The following is a 12,507-nucleotide window of genomic DNA, read 5'->3' as shown; positions in this document are numbered from 1 at the left end:
TCCTTAATTTCTGTGTATTGGTTTGTATTTTCCACTTTTTTTCATATTCGTTGATTAGCTCGATGGCATGGGTTGTTTTCCGTGCCATCATCTGTTTGCCCTTGCCTGGATGTCGGATGATTTGGGTGACGTCATCAGCATAAGCTACGTATTCTCCGTGTATAGGAGGTGGCATAGCCGCCGTGTATATTGTGTAGAGTGTGGGCGAGAGGTTACTTCCCTGTGGTACTCCGCTGTATAACTTGATGCTTAGGCCTATGTGATTACCAATGATGATTTTGGCCTCTCTATTGTCGAGGAAGTTACAAAGAAAGGAAGTAAAGTATGTTGGGAAGTACTTGGCTGGAAATTTTTGTATTTGAGCCCTAGGTGCCAGACCTTGTCGAATGCTTTTGCTACGTCCCTTAATACTACGTTACATTGATCCCTGTTGAGCATTGCGTTTGCTATGTTTTCATAAATTAGGGCTAAGGCTGTATGGGTTCCTCTGTGCTTTCTAAATCCGTGCTGCCTGGGGTTGTATTTCTCTTCAAGTTCGAGGTGTGTTCTCAGTCGGTGGTTAATTATTTTTTCTAGGACTTTTCCCTGTATTTCTAGAAGAGAGATTGGTCTGTAATTTGATACTTGGATTGGGGATTTGCCTTGTTTTGGTATAAGTCAGATGCTTGCTGTTTTAAATTTCCTTGGGAAGTAGCCAGAGGCAAGTGCTGCATTAAAAATGTTTCTGAGTTGGAGTATCATGTTGATTGGTAGATGCTGGAGTATGGGTTTGTTTATTTTACTGATGCCCGGGGCCTTGTTCTTGAAACTGTTTATTGTTTTGTGAATTTCCTCTGCGGTGATTAGTTTGATCAGTGTGGAAAGATCGTCGAGAGCGTTTGTGTCTATGCTGGGACTTGGTTGCCAGATGTAGGTTGTGTGTGTCATGTGATTGGTTACTTGTTGCTCGGTATTCATACAGAAGTTGAGGTTGTCTTCTTGGCTTATTTGAAAAATTTTGCTCCAATATTTCCTGAACTCAGTTTCTTTTTGTTTGGGTTCAGTTAATTTGATTTGGTTGCTATTTAAAATGTAGTTTGATTCGTTGCTGGAGATTCCCATTAGGTATTAAATTTTTCGCCAGAATTTTTTCGGGTTGTGGTAAATTGCTTCTGTGTCTGCTATTAATTTCTCCCAGTTATTCACGTATGCTTCTTTGGACATGTTTCTTAGTTGTTCGTGTATGGTGTAATATTGTATTCTGTATTCTGGCGTCCATCCTTGTTCTATGATTAATTTGAATAAATTACTGAATTGTGTCTGTAGAATTCTTGATTGATGTGAGTATTGAGGGTGTGGTAATGTACGGCAAGTGGTCTTGGGTATGTGGTGTTCCATTGCTTGGATCACGTTTCCGTACCATGTCTCCAGTGTGTTGTCTATTTGGGAAGTGTATTTGTTGTTTAGTTGGGTTATTTGGTGGTTGCTTAACTCCTATTGGAATTCCTCCCAGTTGGACCGGCTGTAGCTGTATCTCATCCTGGCAGGGATCTGTATTGGCGACGTGGAGAGTGTGGCTACGATAGGGAGATGGTCACTGGTGGTTATTGGGCTGGGTTCCATTTGCAGGTTAAGATGGTGATGCTGGTTTGTTAGTACTATGTCTGGATGTCCTATTTGACCTGCTCTGATGTATGTGGGGAATTCCGGGCCAAGGTGTATTGCGTTGCCGTGACTCAGTAATGTGTTTAAAATCTTGCCCACGGCGTTGTTATACTGGTGCCCCAAGACGCGATGTCGTGCATTTAAATCACCCCAAAAATATGCTGGTATATTTCTTCTCAGGAGTTTGAGCGTGTCTGCTAGTGGGAATATGGGTCTTCTCGGAGGGAGGTAACAGGTGCCGATTATAATAGGTCCTGTTGGGCAGTTAATTTCGATAGCCAGGAAGTTTTCTTGAAATGAGTCGTGTATCTTGTGTTGTATGTTTCGTTTGATGGCTATGGCAATTCCATCATGTTGTGTGTCTTGATTGTTTTTTTGGTAGACTGTGTAGTTAAATATTTGGATTTTTTCTGAGTTTTTATTACCATGCGAATTTATGAGGATAATATCTGGCTCTATGTTTCGGTATGTGTTATATAATTCGCTTGCTCTCTGTGAGATCCATGCTAAGACATTATTGTTAACGCTCATAGGAGCGTTATTGGTTTGTTGCTGGAGAAATAAACCCTCAACGTTGACGCGTACCATATAATTCGGTCAAAACCTGTTAAAGGTGATCTGGTGGTGATAACACCTTTCCGCGATCTTCTGTGCTGCCCTTGCCTTGTAGTTGATTCATACCTTCGGTGACGTTTTGCATCATCGCTGACATGTGAGCGAACATTTGCTGCATTTGTTGGTATTACTCACATAATTGTCCTTCGATTCCTTTGACAGGTGGTTCCTTTCTCTTCTCGGGAGACAGGTTTACGGTAGACGGGTTTATCTCACGCTGCCTTGGCGAGGTGGGTGAGACATCGGTCTCTATGTCCACAGTGTCTCCTTGTTCTACGCCGGACACGCTCCCCACTTCTGACTTATTCTCTTTCCCGTCCATGACTGCCCGAACAGCAAGCGTAATCTGTCTTGCTCGTTAAGTGTATGCAGTAACGCTTAGTATCAGGTGCCCACGATCGCAGATATCACACAATTGGAGTTGATGTCACACAGACGCGTGCCATGCGCACGAGTGATGTCACACACGAGCGAAGTCCCTCTAAACACGTGACGAGCAATACGCACGAGTGATGTCACACAAACACGACCACAGTGATGTCACACGGTCCCTCAAACACGTGACGTGCAATACGCACGAGTGATGTCACACAAACACGACCACAGTGATGTCACGCACGAGCGACGATGTCACACTAACATGGCCACAGTGATGTCACACACGAGCGATGTTCCTCGAACACGTGACGTGCAATACGGCACGAGTGATGTCACACAAACACGACCACAGTGATGTCACACGGTCCCTCAAACACGTGACGTGCAATACGCACGAGTGATGTCACACAAACACGACCACAGTGATGTCACACGGTCCCTCAAACACGTGACGTGCAATACGCACGAGTGATGTCACACAAACACGACCACAGTGATGTCACGCACAAGCGACGATGTCACACTAACATGGCCACAGTGATGTCACACACGAGCGATGTCCCTCAACACGTGATGTGCAATACGCACGAGTGATGTCACACAAACACGACTACAGTGATGCACACGTGATGTCACACTAACACAACCACAGAGATCCACAATCAATGTAGGGACTCGTTACACAACTGATGTCACAAACACTACTGCGGCGCCCTTACTTGTACAACGTTACGGCTTGTCACAACCTTTGTTGTTATTTCTTAATTACACACACACATACACTACTTAAACTTACTACTTAAAACTTGGCGACCTAGTTTGCCTGTACGTTTGATCACTAAACTCTCCCGCGTTTCTGTCCGAACACCTTTGGCACAGAGACCAGTCTTTCTGAAACCAATTTTATTTATTTATTTATTTATTTTTTTTTTTTTTTTGTAGCTGGTGTGGCTATCCACAATGAACACTGACACTCGCGCGCGATCGTCCGAACAATATTGAACGACGTCCAGTCCTTCTGAATTAAGATCCTCTTCCTTTCTTCACTCTGTGATAACGGATCCTCAATTGCTTCCAGATGACCTCACGTTTTGACTGTTAACGCTCATAGGAGCGTTATTGGTTTGTTGCTGGAGAAATAAACCCTCAACGTTGACGCGTACCATATAATTCAGTCAAAACCTGTTAAAGAACAATTCACATATAACAAATGGTGTTATCTCAGGACACATAGTATGAATAATACAATCAATATACAGTACATAGCCTGTTAACATCTTAAATATAACTCACATGTTATAACTATTGATACAGGAGACAATTGGTATAATATGATCAAATTACAGTACACAAATATACTTATTAAAGTTATTTAGAGTTTCTTAGCAGATTCTAATACTTCACGATCACTCACGTTTTAGGGTCTAGTGGTCTGAACCAACGTGTTGTCTGGCCTGTAGAAATCAGTAGACTACCCTCGAGGGCAATCTCAGCCCGGAGGCGAGGGCCATATGTTTTCGTATTGAAACACCTCAGCAGATTGGTCAGCAAATTCGTTGTCAACACTATATCTCTTATCTCACCCCCTCTCTCTCTCTCTCTCGCCTAGTTTATCTTATTATGGTTATCCCTCTCTTTCTCTCTCTCTTCTAGCTTATCTTACTGTGGCGGTAACACTTGGTTTCTGGCTCTTGCATACATCCTCCTGTCTTGCTCATCGTTGAATTTCTGGGTTTTCTTCTTAATTTTGTCGACCGCCGCATGGTTCATGTGTAGTGATCCCCTCGTATTCCTAGAAGCACTGGGTTTGGTCTTAGGTATATATTTATCGATCAAATGGGTCATTTTACTAGTTATGATATTCAGCGTAGTGTCTGCGTTCTTGTACCTTAATAAGTCAGGCCAGTTGATACCCCTCCTCTCTTCCCTCATCCCATTGTAATTTCCCTTGTAATATTTGCACCTTGGCCTGGCCTTATCTTGAACTAGGTAACAATGACAACACTGTATGGTGACTGGTGCCAACTGGGGCAAGGTGTTCCAGTTTGGCCACCATACCCTCCTCGTTTGTTATGATGAGGTCAAGTGGCTTGGGTGTTTGCTCCCCTCTGTAATGTGTCGGGTCTCTCACATGTTGGAACAGAAAATTATCTCTCAGAGTTTCTACAAAAAGAGTAGCAGGGTTATTCAAGTCATTCGGGGTGGACTTGTTTCTCCAGTCGATGTCGCCATAGTTAAAGTCCCCCATGATAAGGAGGTGGCTCGGGTTGAGCATCGCCGCATTGTTTATTAAGGTTCTTAGGTTCCTTTGATTTAGTGGGCCACAGTTTGGGGATCTGTAGATACACCCGACGATAAGTAAGTCCCCTCCCTTTAATTTAATTTTACACCACTTGGACTCTTCAAAAACATCCTCTCCCTGTACCCTCGCCTGGCTGGCTCTAAGGTCTTGGCTAGCGTAGATAACCACACCCCTCCTGCAGGATTCTTGAGTTAGGTTCGTAAATGAGTCATATCCAGCAATACTGAACTCACATTCCTCTGGGTCGATTCTCCTGTTCTTGTACAACAGTTCTACAACTCCTACAATATCTGGTTGGTGTACTCTTAGTAGTGTTTCAAACTCCTCTTTCTTATCAAGGAACGTGTCAGTATTAGTGTACATGACATTCAAGCCAGAATTTGTTCTCGGTAACGTCTCTGCTCTTAGTAATAAAGCCGCTCCCCCCACATTCTCAGAAGCTGCAGCATTTGCTAAGCACACTGTATTTTGCAGGGTGTGGGTAGAAATGTCATTGTTTACACGGCGCTCGTCCCCTCCTGTCCGGTAGGCTGAGCTGGTGCCGCCTCCCGGGTGGGGGGTTGAGTGGGTGGAGGGTGCACTGCTGCCCCCTGGCCCTGTGTCGGCACACTTGTTTCCACTACCCTCCCCCTGAGTATAACCCATGTACACCTGTCCCCGTTCCTCCTCGACTCCTCCCTCTTCTGCTTCAAGTCCTGCAGGAGCTTCTTGTGCTGTTCCCTCTGCATTACCGTGCGGTCTGGGTAAATGAATACATCCCGAAATGCCTGGCTCCTTGCTAAGTTTTTTGCCTGCCGAATAACTTACCATTTCTCCTCCTCACTCACTAGTGTGATCCTGAGGGGGCGAGGCTTAGCCCCCTGCTTTTGTCCCAGCCTCCTCACATCCTGAGGGGTTGATGGAATCTTCAGAACCTCTGTGCAAATATTTTGAAACAGCACCTTATCGTGTGTTTCCTTACTCACAGATCCCTCCGCCTGGCTCTCTGTGACTCCAAAAACTATTACATTGTTCCTGCGCTGGAGCCGTTCCTGTTGTTCCTCCTCTCCCCTAACAGTAGGTCCGTTAATTTTCATTTCTTCGACACGCTTCTTCAAAGTCCCAATCTACTGTAGAACCTGTGCTGATTCTGCATTACTCTCCGCCCCCCCCCCCTATGGCCCTCCTAATACGTCAGCATAACTCCTCTTAGCAACCACCTCCATTCTATCAGCTACTTCCTCAGTCTTAGCAAGGGTCTCTTTCCCAACTTGCTCCAGTTTGTCAACCAGCAGGGCTCCTGCTTCATCTATTTTCGTCCCTAGTGAACACGTTCCCTTATCGCTTGCAATCGCTTCATTCACCTTGACTATGCAGCCAGAGCAATACCAGTAAAAGCCATCATGCTTTACTGCAGTTAGTAACTTCCTAAACGTTGCATTGTCAGGCCTATATCCTCCATATCCGACGTCTCCCTGCAGTAATCACATATCAAACTCATGGTTGTTGTTGTTGTGGGGGGGGGGGGCAGACTGTGTATAAATCTACACCTATGTCAAAAAAATAAAGAAAGAAAAAGTACTTAGCTACTCTCTGTTGCCTATAGAGTTGTCGTCTGCGACTGCGTACACTGTATCTCCCTGTGAATGGTGTATTGTAGGCACAGTTTCAGTCCTTGAGAAAGCACACAATCAAAATAAAATTTAAAGTCTCTGTGGCACCTATGACACGACTTGGTTTCAGCTGGCACGGTGCCTTTCCAGCTTGCTTGCTAGTGAGCGCTCACTTTAAGTTATTTACAACTTCCGGTCACTGATGACACTATGAACTATCACTGTGTACACTGTATCTCCCTGTGAGTGGTGTATTATAAACACACATTCAGTCCTTGAGAAAGCACACAAACAAAATAAAATTTAAAGTCTCTGTGGCACCTATGACACGAATAGGCTGGCAGTTGTCCTTACCAGCTCGATTGCCAACTTTAAGTTATTTATAGTCTCTTCTGCATTCACTGATGACAACTATGAACTGATTTAACTAAAGGCACAGTACTACACTCCCTGGTTGTTCTCACTGACTTAAGCACTGTTCACCACTGTTCACCTCGGTTTAACACTGGTTCCGTTCCTTTCCTAAATGAAATTGTAACTTCTAGCGAGAACTTGTTGATATTCCGGTGGGGAGGAGGGTTCAGGGGAGGGGGTTGGTATGGGCCAACTTAACAGTTGACCTGGCTGCTCCGAGAGGAGCGCCAGGTACGTCTTGACCCTTCGGTGTTCAAGGATGTGGAGTTAATAAGCTCTGATTTTTATACCATTTTCTCAGTGCTGGATATTATTTTGGTGAGTGCCCTTAAGGCCTATTCATTGTAGATTTATTAATTTCTTATTTTTTTAATACCATTTTCTCAGTGATTTATATTTTGTTGAAAGCCCTTAAGGCCTGGTTCATGTGTGCAAGCAACATTTCTTAATACTTTAAACTTATTATCCTCTAATGAGGCATTGCCTGAGGTTCTAATAATTTCAGGTTAAGAAGTGCGCATATTGGTGTACCACTATTTGATTGTGTTTGTAGTGTTGGAGGGAATATAAGTGTAAATTTTACAGTGTGTCTCATTCATCCCAGTCACAGACGCTATCCTTCCACGGGTCACGGACAATTCATTTTGTTTAGTAAAGTTAAGTGCTCTTGTGCTGGTTCGGGATTTTTTTCAAAGGGGCGCTTCCATTGCATTTACCATCTAATAATCTTTAATAAACCCCAAGTCAAGTGAAAAATTAAAAGTCCAGTAAATTCCGACCGGTTACAAATGTATTATACTTGCCAACAGTGCGTGACAGAGACGTGACGGATAGCCCAAGCGGCCAACGAGCCGATCAGTGGTGAAGAGGATAAAGTAAATACGATCTTTCATGTCTGTCAAACACGTTGGCTTTCTTATCACATAGCAGACTGATAGAGTAATGAGAACCTTTGAAACTATATTTTACCAGCATAAGTATGGAGGAAAATTTTTCCACACTTTCTTCTATTCTAGAAAGCTTAAATGATCCATCCATATGCTTATACTTCCATTTTCTCAACAATATGTTGCCAAAGTTTAATAACATAAACCTTCTTTTCCAGCGTCATGAACCTTCAATACCAGTATTGTATTGCATAAAAGATGCAGTGATCTTTACCGTGATGTACTGTGGAGTTACATGAAGAGAGATGAAGTGAACAGGATCTCAAGTATAGCAAATATAGATCCTCAAGACAACACAAAATTCCTCCCCCTTAATCAGATATATCTTGGGATAGAAATTAATGGTCATCTCCAGTCTGAAGAATATAGAGACAAGAAAGACATTGTAGGAATTCGTGGTATAATGTTGTCTAGCACTCAGGATGGATGGAAACACTAAGGTGGTTTTCTTGTATAATATAAGTTATATGATAGACAGTCTGGTGCTGGAGGTGCCGTGTGGTGAGGAGCTGCTCAGTAGAGACGTTCGGTGAGTAGCGTGTTGAAGGAGGTAGATGTGCAGGAGCTTCGTTAGAGAAGATGTTGCCTGTTGCTGGCCTCCTGGTTGAATGAAAGCTGGACAGCGTGGAGCTTGCTGGAGGAGGTGTTGCGTGTTCAGGAAGATGGGCCAGAATGAGCGCTGGTTGGTGAGGAAGCTCAGAGAAGGACAGCAGGTGGGTCGCCATGCTCGCTGGCGGGAGCGAGGACCGCCAGGCAGGCGGAGGAGAGGCGAGGGCTGCCAGGCAGCGGCGGAGGAGGAGGTGTTGCTTGTTCAAGAAGAGAGGCTAGAATGAATCTCAATGGAGAGACAGAGCTTATATACCCAGCAGCCGCGAGTTCTCTATGAGTCATGTTGGGAAAACCCGAGAAAGGCGCCGGTCTCTGGTTCAGTTGCTAGGATACGGTGACGCCGCTCGTTTGGTTGCTAGGGAAGGCGTCGCAGGTGGGATGCAGCTACGCAGTTTGTAGGGGAGACGTCCACTACAACATGATAGAAGATGTGATGAATCGGTGCAGGCAATTAGTGATTATGTCTTGCAAAGAAACGAAAAAAAAAGGTTTCCGTTTGGTAACGAACCTATGCAGATGTGCTCTGTATTATCAGTAGATTTTTTTAAAAGAGCAGTCGAGGGTGAAAATGCCTGCAATGTTACCTTTAATGAACGTTTTCCCTAGAATAACTCTAACGAACAAACAGCAGTTGGATAATGAGTGGAGAGCCATTGACAACATAAAATTTCCAGACTATCTAAAAAATCAAAGAAATGCAGAGCTACTCTATAAGGAAATGTAAAGTATGAAAGATGATTTTAGTGAACCATATTTCCGCTAGCTCCCATACTTTGTTCTGAAGATATTGTCTTTGCCCACATCAAATGTTGATGTAGAAAGAATCTTTTCCAGGGTGAATCTGACCAAAACTAAGCAAAGAAATATTCTTTCTACCCAGACTTTAACATCTCTAATCATTTCATCTGAAGTGATTCACAACTGTGGAGGATGTGTTTCATACGAGCCAGGTGAAAATTTGATTCGGTTTGTATGTACTGCGCACATCATTGTCATTCCTAAAAATCCCATTTAATTCATATTACGCTATATAACATTCAAATCCACCGCTTGTAGAACCTCAGAAAACGGGAAACATTGATAAAGGACAACTCATCTACTCAATGTTCCTAGACCATGTGTTGTATTGTACCCAGGTACAGTTATATCATATTAAGTGTATGTATTCATAGCATTAAGGAGAACTCAGGGTATCCATAAGATGAATGTTAAAGTCCAGTTGAGCCGGACTAGTGTACTGTAAGACTAAGTGTGGATCAGGGTTTGAAGGTCGTACTATTTACGTCTGTGAGAGTGTAGCGAACATAACTTCCACAGATATCATATGAAAATACATGAGAACCATGATCTGGAAAAAGGATAAATGTATCAGAACTATGTGAGGTGTTGGAAGTGATCCAGAAACTATACTTGAAAGGAAATATCTTGTATGCGTCGGTATGAACTTAATACACCTCGTATCCTCACGTGACATATACCCACGACAGGTACAGTGATCAGAGAATCTTATGTCTGTGTTCAAATTGTGCAATGTGTGAGAGGAGGATCCTTCATTACAGTTTTAAGTGAAGTTGATACACCCCCGCCATGAACATTCAGCCTCTGTTTCAAGGCGCGTCATGTACCCGCCTCGGATGCCACGTTGATATTATAACCCCATGAATTTACCCAAGAACTAGCAACCCAAGACCATACCTTAGTGTGTAATTTAGGATTAAAATATGTGTTTATAAGGCATGATTGACAATATATCGAAAAGTGTTCAGGTGAGAACCATAAAGAAACAAAAGTGAAAATTAAGGATTGGAAACTGTAGGCCTACGTGATGAGGAGTGGAGGGGCAATGCCCTCAGTCTTCCTCGTTCTACCGTCACCTCAGGTCAGTGTCCTAGCGGACTATATCCCGCCCTATAATTAAGGTTTATAAATAAAAGTCATTACAGTTTAAAGCTTTGCCGGATATATAAGTGTAATAGGAATGTGTTAAGGGGTGGGATAACCGCCCGTCAGGCATTATTTCTCAGTCTTCCTCGTTCTACCGTCACCTCAGGTTCCATGCGGTCGGAGTGCCTTACCGCCCGGCCGCCATTATCCCTTTGAGCGTCACAACAGGTGGTGACTACTCCCCGCTATGCCAATCCACTGTGAACCTGTGGATTTCCAGCGCACCACTCCAAATGAATAGTCACAAATAAGAAGACCGTGAGAAACTCTGCGGTCGTCACTTGGAGCGACCTATAATACCAGGCGTAGAAATAGTGCTGGTATGTCTCTAGGCGAAGCCCTCGTCTTTACCCACCGAGGGCGGTGTGCGAACGAGGTGCCTGTTGTGTATACCTAAAAGTCACAAGGAGTCCCATACTTGCAGGTATGGAGTGTAACATGTGTGTTGAGATGGTGCTACTATGTATGATAACCGACGGTGCTATATTCCATACAGGTGGAGCAGTCTGATGTGTTAAGGGATAGTGTAAGAAGGAATGACCGAGGTAAGGTGGTCACAGATTGCTATGCAATAAGTACATAAGAACATAAGAAAGGAGGAAACTGCAGCGGGCCTATTGGCCCATACTGGGTAGTCCCGTTTACACCCAACCCCTATTGCTCATATAAGCATCCAACCTATGTCTGAAGCAATTCAGCGTATTCGAGTTAATGATGATATTTGGTAACTTGTTCCATTCATCCACTACTCTGTTTCCAAACCAGTGTTTACCCATTTCACGCCTAAATCTAAATTTGTCTAATTTAAAACCATTGTTGCGAGTTCGCTCCTGGTTGGATAGTTTGAGTACCTTTGTAATGTCCCCTTTGTTTAGCCCTGCCTTCCACTTATACACCTCTATCAGGTCGCCCCTCGCTCTACGTCTCTCAAGGGAGTGGATGACACGCCATCACTGTAAGAGTCTGGGGCCCATCTGGGTAACCACATTTCCGTTGTTCTTCTGAGGAAGGCCAATTCATGTATATGTTTTTTACCAGTATGTTTTATAAGGAATAAATCAATTAAGACATGTTATGGTTTCACCCTTCTTTACCCTTATCGATCTGGTCAATGGAAAACCTAACCCAATGCCTAGTCCACTCTGCACGCTACCTAACGAGCTACATGCTGTCCAGAGGGGGTCTGGTGGCAGCTACCCTTAGAAATTAAGATTAGAGTTAAGTCATCCCCTTAGACTTAGTGACCCCAGAATCTGGCAGTATATGCAAAGCATCATAATGATTAATTGTAAATACCATGTGTATGTATTATTTATTATCTTTGTATGTCATTACAAAATGGAGAAATAACGGCGCATTTTGTTATTAATTTCTTTTTTTCTAAACCGTATTACGACTTCTTTTTTAGTCCATACCCAAATAAAACGTATTTCAATATCAATAAATATCGTCTTTGTATATTTTCCATTTATTTCCTGCTTAATTTAGTTACTCAATAATTTTACACGGTTTCTCTTATGTGACGCATAGCATTGGCCGATGTGAACTAAGCGGCAACACTGCTCCATTCATTTCAGATCAGTGCTTCCATTTTTAAGGAATTTTCCCAATTTTAAGGAATGTTTGGTCTAGTAAAACATGATGAGGAATTTTCTCAGGAATGTGCAAAATCTAATGAATCCAATATGATTGTGTATGATGAAGATGACTTTGTCTTGTGAAGTGTCTAAGACTCTCATACTAGTTAAGTCTCACACACAGGAATTAAAGAAAATGGGTACGGTCAACGGAGTTTAAAGGACCGCTCATCAGCTGAGCGAGCTCCATGGCTTGTTTTGAATGTGGTGGGGAAAATGTAAGTTAGATATTTTATTAATTGAAACTCTTTATGCCTATTCTTCTTTTCATTACCCCTTTTACCAAATGTACTTATGGATATGTATGTATATCTAGAACACCAGAAAAATATGATGACACCATGGTGTAAAGGCAGGGATAAGTACTGCTAGTTACTGTGGCTGGAAGCATTTGGCATCTTCCTAAGCTATTTTGTCGTCAGTAT

This window comes from Homarus americanus, unplaced genomic scaffold (genome assembly GCF_018991925.1).
Source record: "Homarus americanus isolate GMGI-L3 unplaced genomic scaffold, GMGI_Hamer_2.0 scaffold18703, whole genome shotgun sequence".
Classification (NCBI taxonomy): Eukaryota; Metazoa; Arthropoda; class Malacostraca; order Decapoda; family Nephropidae; genus Homarus; species Homarus americanus.
This window is presented reverse-complemented; position numbering follows the sequence as displayed.